The 8915-nt window shown below is 37.3% G+C and overlaps 1 pseudogene; it reads left to right on the top strand.

Moving 5' to 3' along the window:
* The first annotated feature begins 2421 nt into the window (after positions 1 to 2421).
* Positions 2422 to 3321, top strand: LOC118613834 (annotated as a pseudogene).
* Positions 3322 to 8915: the final 5594 nt, after the last annotated feature.

Genomic DNA, 8915 nt, shown 5'->3' with positions numbered 1-8915 from the left:
TTTAATAAATGGTGCTAGGGAAACAGGAAAGAGACATGCGAAAGAACGAAACTAGACTGTTGTCTATCACCCATGCTCTAAGACCAACTCAGAATGAATCTAGGACCTGAATAGAAAATCTGAAACAATAAATTCCATAGAAAACATGAGTACTAAACTTATGGACTTTAGATTTAGAGAAGATTTAAGAATTTGACCTCAAAGTCAAGGGAAGTAAAAACAAAATAAGTAAATGAGACTATAGCAAACAAAAAGGCTTCTGCATAGCAAAGAAACCATCAACAAGGCAAAGAGCAACCATTCAAATGGGAGAAAATATTTGCAAATGATGCCTTTGATCAGGGCCTAATATCCAAAATATAAAAATAACTTATAAAAAATCCAATTAAAAATTGAGCAGAAGACCTGAACAGATACTTCTCCCAAGAAAACATATGAGTGGACAACAGACATGAAAAGATACTCAACTTCACTAGCTATTAGAGAAATGCAAATCAAAACCAAAGTGAGATACCATCTCACACCTGTTAGAATGGCTATAGTCAAGAGGGCAAGTAATATCAAGTGTTGGGGAAATTGTGGACAAAAAGAACCCTTATACACTGCTGGTGAGAATGTAAATTGGTATAACAACTATGGAAAACAGTATAGAGGTTCCTCAAAAAACTAAAAATAGAATTATGATATGACCCAGCAATCCCTCTTCTGAGTATTTACACACACACACACACACACACACACACAATGGAATATTACTCAACCATAAGAAAAGATGAAACACTGCCATTTGCTACAACATGGATAAATCTTGAGATAATCATGCTAAGCAAAATAAGTCAGACAAAAAAAGTTGAGAACCATATGATGCCACTCATATGTGGGATATAAACTTAAAGCAACAAACATACATGACAAACAGAATCATGGACACAAACAGTGGATTAGTGGTTATCAGAGGGAAGGGAGGTGTGATAGACAAGAGTAAAAGAGGTCAAATATTTGATGATGGAAGGAAATCTAACTTTGGGTGGTGAACACACAATGCAATATATATGACATACTATTAGATTGTACACTTGAAACTTATTTGATTTTATTAGTGTCACCCCAATAATGCTTAATAAAAAAATGAATGAATAATTGAAAAACAGATTCCTTTATATCGAGTTGGTTGTTGCCATTTATTTTGTTTCAATCAAAGTATTGCTTAGTTATTTCTGGTTTAATGATATTTCCATTTGATTGAGTTTCAAATACTAAATATTTTGTAGGGATTGAAGAGTGGGAAATGAGAATTGGAAGAAAGAAAAGCAACTAGCTTTTGGGGAGCTGCGATAATGATGTATATATACTGCCAGTTCTGGCCACAGCAGAGTATTGGATATCTGGTTTATCTCCCTGCCATAAAAATCAACGAAATAAGATAAAATATATGAAATGACTTTTTTTTCAGGCTTTGGGGAAAACACAGCCTATAACTATAATTCCTGAAAGAAGGACAACACATGAGCCTAGTTCCATGTTCACCCTTGTTTTCTTGACTAAACTTCAAAAGAAAGGCAGCACCTGATGTTAGCAAGAATATTGCTGGTGGTATTTTTTAAATGATACAATCACATAAGAAATCTGCAATTTCTTTTTATGTCAAGCACACACCTTACCCTATAACCCTGCACTTTTATTCCAGGTATTTTTACAAAAAAAATTGAAAATGTATGTCCAGGAAAATTCTTATATGTTCATAAGAATTTTCACAGGAGAACGTATGAACAAATTATAGTGTATCCCTACACTAGAATAATACTCAGGAATAAAGAGATACTGCTGATGTCTGTAATAACAAAGGTCAAATCCTCAAAACATTAGATTAAACAATAGCATACATCACAAAATAGTACCCAATGTTTGATTCCATTTATATGAAGATCAATAATAGCAAAATTAACTGTTTGTAATGTCAGAGAAATTCACAGGGAGTGTGCCCCTGAAAAAATGAGAAAATTTGGGGGTGTGAAGGAAATGATTTTATCTTTATTGCGTTTTGAATTACACAAATTTAAACATTTGTTGAAATCCATCAATCTATACTTAGGGCGTACGCTCTTCATTGCATGTAAATTATACCGCAATTAAAAAACAAGCCACACAGAGACAAAATTTATATGTCGTACTACCATTAAGAGACCTTGAAGTTGGAAAGCAAGAAGCAAAAGAACATTCAACTTTGGAGGGAAGGGAGATGAATAATGTTCACATAGAATCTCTAAGATAGAGTCTAATTTAAGATTTTGTGAACAGATCCTGGAATGATTTTTAAGGAATATAGCTTTTCCACCCACACCTCTGAGCACTGCTACAGCTGCATCGAGCTTCAGGCTCCTGCTAAGCCGGCACCTCTGCGGGGTCCTTCCAGCTGCCATCATGACCAAACATGGGAACTTTATCAGCTATGATGAAATGTTCCTTGACATCTACAAGACCTGGGAGATCTTGGACGGCTGTGTCTAGAAGTGGAGGGGAAGATGTCATAGCACAGAGGATAACGTTGATAGCTTACTCATTTGTGCAAATGCCTCTGCTGAAGGCCGGGAAGGCGAAGATTCGGTGATAATCATTGGTGTCCATTTGGTCATGAACCATCACTTGGAAAACCATCAAGGGGGAAACTTGCCTCACAAAAGAGGCCTACAAGAACTACACCAAAGATTACATGAAGTCAATCAACTTGAAGACCAGAAATCAGAAAGAGTAAAGTGTTTTATTGTTGTAGCCACCCACCCCCGAAAGACACACGGACCACCAGAACTTAGTGAGTTATAGGAACACACTCTTTATTCAGCCAGCTGGATCTGCCAGGGGTATGCAGACCCTAAATTAAGCAGCCTCAAAATGTAGAGGTACAGGATTTTTAAGCCCCAAACTCCATTCTTCATTCTGTCTTGACACAAAGGGCTATCTTTCTTCTATTCACTACCTGTTGACCCAGTGGTTGGGTGTGCAAGCGGGGTTACAGAAGCAGAAAGCTTATTGTTAGAATGTTATGTTCCTATGTGTGACAGCCTATGTTCCCATGGGCAATAGCAGTAATTTTCCAGCCAGCACATTATGAGTGGGGCTACAGAACAAATCAAGCACATCCTTGCTAATTAAAAAAACAAAAAAAACAAAACAAAACAAAACAAAAACCTACTAGTTACTAGTTCTTTATTGGCGAAAACATGGATCCAGATGGCACGGTTGCTCTGCTGAACTACCATCAGGATGGTGTGACCCCCATATATAATTTTCTTTAAAGATGATTTAGAAATGGAAAAATGTTAATGAATTTGGCCATTTGGATATATCACCTGTTATCATCATAGCTGGCTGTTGCTTTTCATCCACAAACCAAGAGTTGGACAAATGAGACTGATGTTATCTTGAACTCTTCATTTATTTTGACGTTGATTTATTTGGAGCAGAGGCATTGTTTTTAAGGAAAACTTAAAATGTATTTAAACTAAAAAAAAAAACACGGTACAGAGAACAAACTGATGGTTGCCAGGTGGGAGAGAGGGTTGGAAAATATTAAGAAATACAAACTGGCAGTTATAAAATGGTCATGAGAACGTAAAGTATAGCATAGGAGATATAATCAATAATATTTTAATAACTGTGTATGATGTCAAGGGAGTATTAGACTTATTTGGAGTTATATAAATGTCAACTGTAATTAAAACATTAAAAATAAATTTAAAAGAAATAGGAGTATGAGCAGCTTACAATCAGATGCACAAGCTAACATTGAGTGCCTGTTATACAGATACCTTGTGATAGATGCGTACCATATAGGAACAAATATAATACACATTACCATAGTTTAGACAGTAATTATTATTTTTATTTTACAGATAATTAAAGAAGCCCAGAGAATTACAATCTAAAGCCACAAAGGTAGAAAGTTATACGAATAGGATTTAAACCAGAGACTAGCCAAGTAGTGGCTTTTGAGGTTAAATTCAGTACATCAACATTTCAATTTGTCTGCTGAGTGTGGGGGAAAAAAAATGAACTAAAGACAGTAACATTTCAATAAAAATCTGAATTTTTGGAAAATGCTAAAAAATTGAAAGATCTACTATCTTGGGTCTATGTTTCCACATGGAGAAAAATCATCTGAAGCTCAGTAGCAAGCAGGTGGCCCCTTTAAAAGAGATTTAAATAGGACATGTTACCTGCCTGTTCCTTGTAGTCATTTGAGTATATATTCCTGATTTATGACCATGTTTGCCTTCAGGTCCAGAGAAGACATAGAAAAAATGTGATGATATTATACCGTGAAAGGGAATAAAAAATCATATAGCTCATTTGTGTTTATAAACAATTTGTGTTTATTAAAAGACAACAACGGAAACTAATAATGTCAAAAACAAGATATTATGTAACAGAAAAAGACAAAGAGAGATCTGGCTAAAAGGAAAGTCCATTTTATAGTGACTAATACTCTTTGGATGTACTTCAACTTGTGGGGATGCTGTACTAATAATCGAGGAACTCACAGAAGATAATTTCTCAAAATAGCTCGACTGATGTTAGAGAATAACCTTTCTCTGGAATAAGAAGTGTGGTTAAATTCGAAGCAATTAGAACGATGCAATTAAGAGTTGGAATGTGGAGGAAATTTGAAACCCACTTAGAGTATCTAGGTCTGTGTTTCCTTCTCTGTAAAATTAAAGGACAAGACCAGTTGTTCCATACAACCCCTTTCAGCACCAGCATTCTTTGGCTTAATGAATCAGGATAACATTAAAATGTGGCCTGGTATCCCCAAGAGTGCCTGTCTGGAATTTTCATTCTATACGTACTGGTGACTCTACCTAGAGTACAAAGTGGGAAATGGTCTCTTTCCCAAGCCATTTGGCTTGACTCCCCTTGGGCTACAACCTCACTTTCTTCCTGATTCTCCTCTCATATTTTCTAATCTTCCACCATAGCTAAAATAATTCAATGCATGCAGAGCCCATTGTAATTCTACATAATCTTTATAATAAGGAGGATTCTGAGATAAATAGCTTTTTTTTTTTTAATTATGTTATACACTTAAGCCTGGAAAGGGAATAAAAACAAGGTTAAACTGATGAATTAGAATCAATTTGAAAACAGAATCCAATCAGACTTTTGTACTTTTAGGTTAAAAGTATTAACCTCTCCTTTATTTGCCATAATGTTTTCTACAACATGTTAATACAAGATTTTCTTGGACTTGTCCTTGAATCTGGTATTAATATTACAAAGATTAGCTGCCGCTTTAGAAATGAGAACATTGTTTAGTCCTATCCAAGCTCTACTTATTAAGTCACTGCACCCTTATTTAAACTCTCTACAGCTACTTTTATCTATTTTTTTTTTTAACTTACACAATGGGAAAAATATCGTTCTGTGAACCCTACTTCGCAGTATGCTATGTTACATGAAATCAAATTAACCTTGCACATTGACTGTCATAGAGTAGGTTTTCAATAAATAAATTTCAGGTTTAATTTTTATGTTACTCTGAGGACTGTGGTATTAGTTATAGCGGCTGTTTCTGGACTCAGAATGCTGTATTGTTTATTTTAGCCCTCGACCATTCAAGAGTCCTTTGAAGGAAAGCATTCTCTTAGACCATTTAACTAGGAATCTCTCCAAAAGAGGTTTGCTTCCTGGATTTCATTGTTCACAGATTGAAGAATAAAAATATCCTTATGAGAGGTAAGGGAGAAATAGCTACCCTAAAACCACCAGAGAGGATGTTTAGAGTTTCATTAATTCATTAATTTATCCAATTAACAATATTTACTGAATTCTTACTTTGGAGAAGCATCATTTTGTGTTTTCTGAGGATAGAAGAAACAAGACAAAAAAAAACCTTGCTTATACTTGCAAAAGATAAAGAAATAAGTGGACAAATAAAGAATGGGGTAGCAGTGGGATGGGTTTTAAAATGTCAGTTCTATCAGTCAACTATTGCCACAAAAATGCTGCATGACATACCACTCTAAAACTCAGTTATTTAAAGTAAATCATTTAATTTTTATATGTCTCTGAGTGAGCCAGGGTGAACCTGATTTAAACTCTGGAAGCTCTGCTTCACACTGCAGATTTGTGAGACAGCTAGCTCAGCCTTGATTTGTGTTTGTCCTTGTTTTGGGACCATCCAAGAAAAGGTCTTATGGCAGTGGCAGAAGAGCAAGCAGGCACGCCCCATGTGGCAAACACATGTCATATCTTTGTTTCCCTTATGTCTGTTATCATCCCATTGGCTAAGGCAAGCCTCATGGCCAAGGTCACTGTCAAAAGAGTGGAAGGTATATTCTCACTCTTTGAGGAAGAGTAGGTGGCATATACAGCATTTTTCAGTGTTTATTGAAGATCTCTGAGGAAAAGGTTGGCATGTTTGAGGAAAAAAAGCCATAAGGCCAATGTGCTTGAAATATAGAGACAGAAGGAGAAAATGGCAGGATATGACAGCAGAGAGGGAAGCAAGAGATTTACTCAAGATAATGAGGGCCACGGTCAGGAATTTGTTCTAAGTATGATAGGAAACACTTGGATGATTTTAAACAGAGAAAAACAAGAATAGACATACTGTGGTAGCCGCCGGTTATCGACAGACACATGAACCACCAGAAATCAGTGAGTTATAGGAATACACTCTTTATTCAGCCAGCTGGGTCTGCTAGGGGTACGCAGACTCCAAATTAAGCAGCCCCGAAATATAGAGGTACAGGGTTTTTAAGCCCTAACCCCCATTCTTAATCCTGTTTTAACACAAAAGTCTACTTTTTTCCATTTTACTGTCAACCCACAAGTCGGTTGTGCAAGTGGGGGTGGGGGTGGTGGTGGTGGTGGTGGTTGTGGTACAGAAACAGAAAGCTTATTGTTAGAATGTTATGTTCCCATGGGCGATAGCCTATATTCCATTTTGTAATACTAAAAGTTTAATAGAATTAATTCTCTTCCTTATATATGCAAACAATAAATTGAGGAAACATGGGCCAAAAGTTAACAAAAGGAGGAGGATTAAAGGTCCAGCTACAGCAGATAGAAGAGTTGTTGGCCATGGTGACTAATTAAACATCCTATGAAACCAGTTATGTGATTCTAGTCTTTGTTTTTTCCTGGCATCTAAATTTCCCTGTGTTAGTAATAAGCTTTCTCTAATTATTCCAGAGTTATTGGCATAGAAGCAACAGGTTTCATCTAGAGCCATACAAAATACATCTTATTCTAAGAATAATAAATCTAAACCTCTTCTATTTTGCTAATGAATTGACTTGAAGTTCTAGCCTGATGGTGGTGTCTTTTAAGGTCTTGATATCCTTATCTATCTGTATTCCAATTTCACATAATTCATTTTCTCCCTGATGAGAGCAGTAGTACCTACAGCTGCAGAGCCTGCTATTCTGAGTCCTACAAGAAGGGGAATTAAACAGGTATGACCCTTTTCTGTAGCCTGTCCTGGTGGAAGAAGTGGAGTCTGCCTTCTGGACCATTGTAAAGGGACACTTGGAGGAGTACAAAGACCAGGATATAAATATTAGTCTCACTTGAGCTGAAAAGATTGGATGCAGCACAGTGCGTGAGCTAGCTATCACACGCTAGCCAAGTATTATTTGGAGTCTTATAGTATTTACTCCCTGAGGTAGGTACTTTGATAGTACGGTTACAGTTATCGAAGTACGGTGACTGTGCCAATGCTTGGAATAGTTCTTTGAAATTAGGCAGGTTCCTTTTTTTTGTATGCCTCCTAAGGTGAGTCGAGGAGTTTCCCATTCACAGCCTCATGTGCTGCTGAGCTCAGTTAAGTTTAGGGGAGTTCCTACTCTGACATAATAAGGGGGTTTGGGTTTAGGCACAACTAGCAATCTTGTCCTATGTCTAGGGTAGTCTTATTTAAGACCTGTGTATTGTCGTTAGCATAGTTATTAATGCTCCTTCTGTTTCTGGTTGTGGCTAGTCGAATGCCTGGGGTTTAATAGCTGTTAGGCTACTACCTAGAGGGGCTAGAGCTGGAGTTGGAGTTGCTCCAGAAACAGAAGTTTTCTTAGGTGTAAGACTTTGGAGTAGTCCTAGAACTAAAAGTGGTTTGATTAGCTTTCCTGAGAGGGTCCTTAACCTGTATAGTAAAATATAATCCTGAATCATACCCAGTTTTATATAATCTGATACCCCATGTCTTTCCTGTGAGCCAATAGAGTTGTCCCCCAGGACTACCAGTTTTGATGGTGATTATGATGGTGATTATGATAGGATTGCAAGGCCCAAGAGAGTATGTGGAGGGGCTTGGTCCTCTTATTAATCTAATATGATCATTATTCTGTTTTTTATAATTATCTATAGTGGAGATAGTCTCACAACTCTAGTCAGCACAAGAAAATTGGCCTTGGCCCTTACATCCATGTCCCATAATACCCATGCAGCCAGATATCCCTGGGTAATGTTCTTGAGTACAAATATAGAGTCCTATCCCTAAGAGGCTTTTCTCAGCGAATAATATGCCACAGCCAGGGCCCCTCTTGTATCTTAAGTATGCTCCTCCATCTAGGAAAGATCTCAATCCAAGGTAGGGTCCAGCCGTTGCAATGGCAAGGGGATCTCTGGCAAGCCAGCACACTCTGGAGTACCGTGGCTGGTGATGTTCTGGGCAGTAATTTCACCGGTCTTGGTTCCTATAAGCTTTTAGACTCTAGGCTGGTGTATGTTTCTGTATGCCTGGGCAAAAGAGGTAACAAGGAAGAAACGGAGGGTTAGACTTATGTATGCTTGAGTCTTAGTCTTAAGGGCCCGTCTTCCTGAGCTGTCTGTCCACTCTCTTGCTGTCTTCACATGGGAGTAATGAATCCATGATGAGATGCCATTTACTTTAACTGCAGTGGGCGTCGTCAAGTAGACAG

The sequence above is a fragment of the Rousettus aegyptiacus genome, unplaced genomic scaffold, assembly GCF_014176215.1.
Source record: "Rousettus aegyptiacus isolate mRouAeg1 unplaced genomic scaffold, mRouAeg1.p scaffold_m13_p_2, whole genome shotgun sequence".
Classification (NCBI taxonomy): Eukaryota; Metazoa; Chordata; class Mammalia; order Chiroptera; family Pteropodidae; genus Rousettus; species Rousettus aegyptiacus.
Note: the sequence above shows the minus strand (reverse complement) of the source record. Positions and strands in the feature narration are given on the sequence as shown.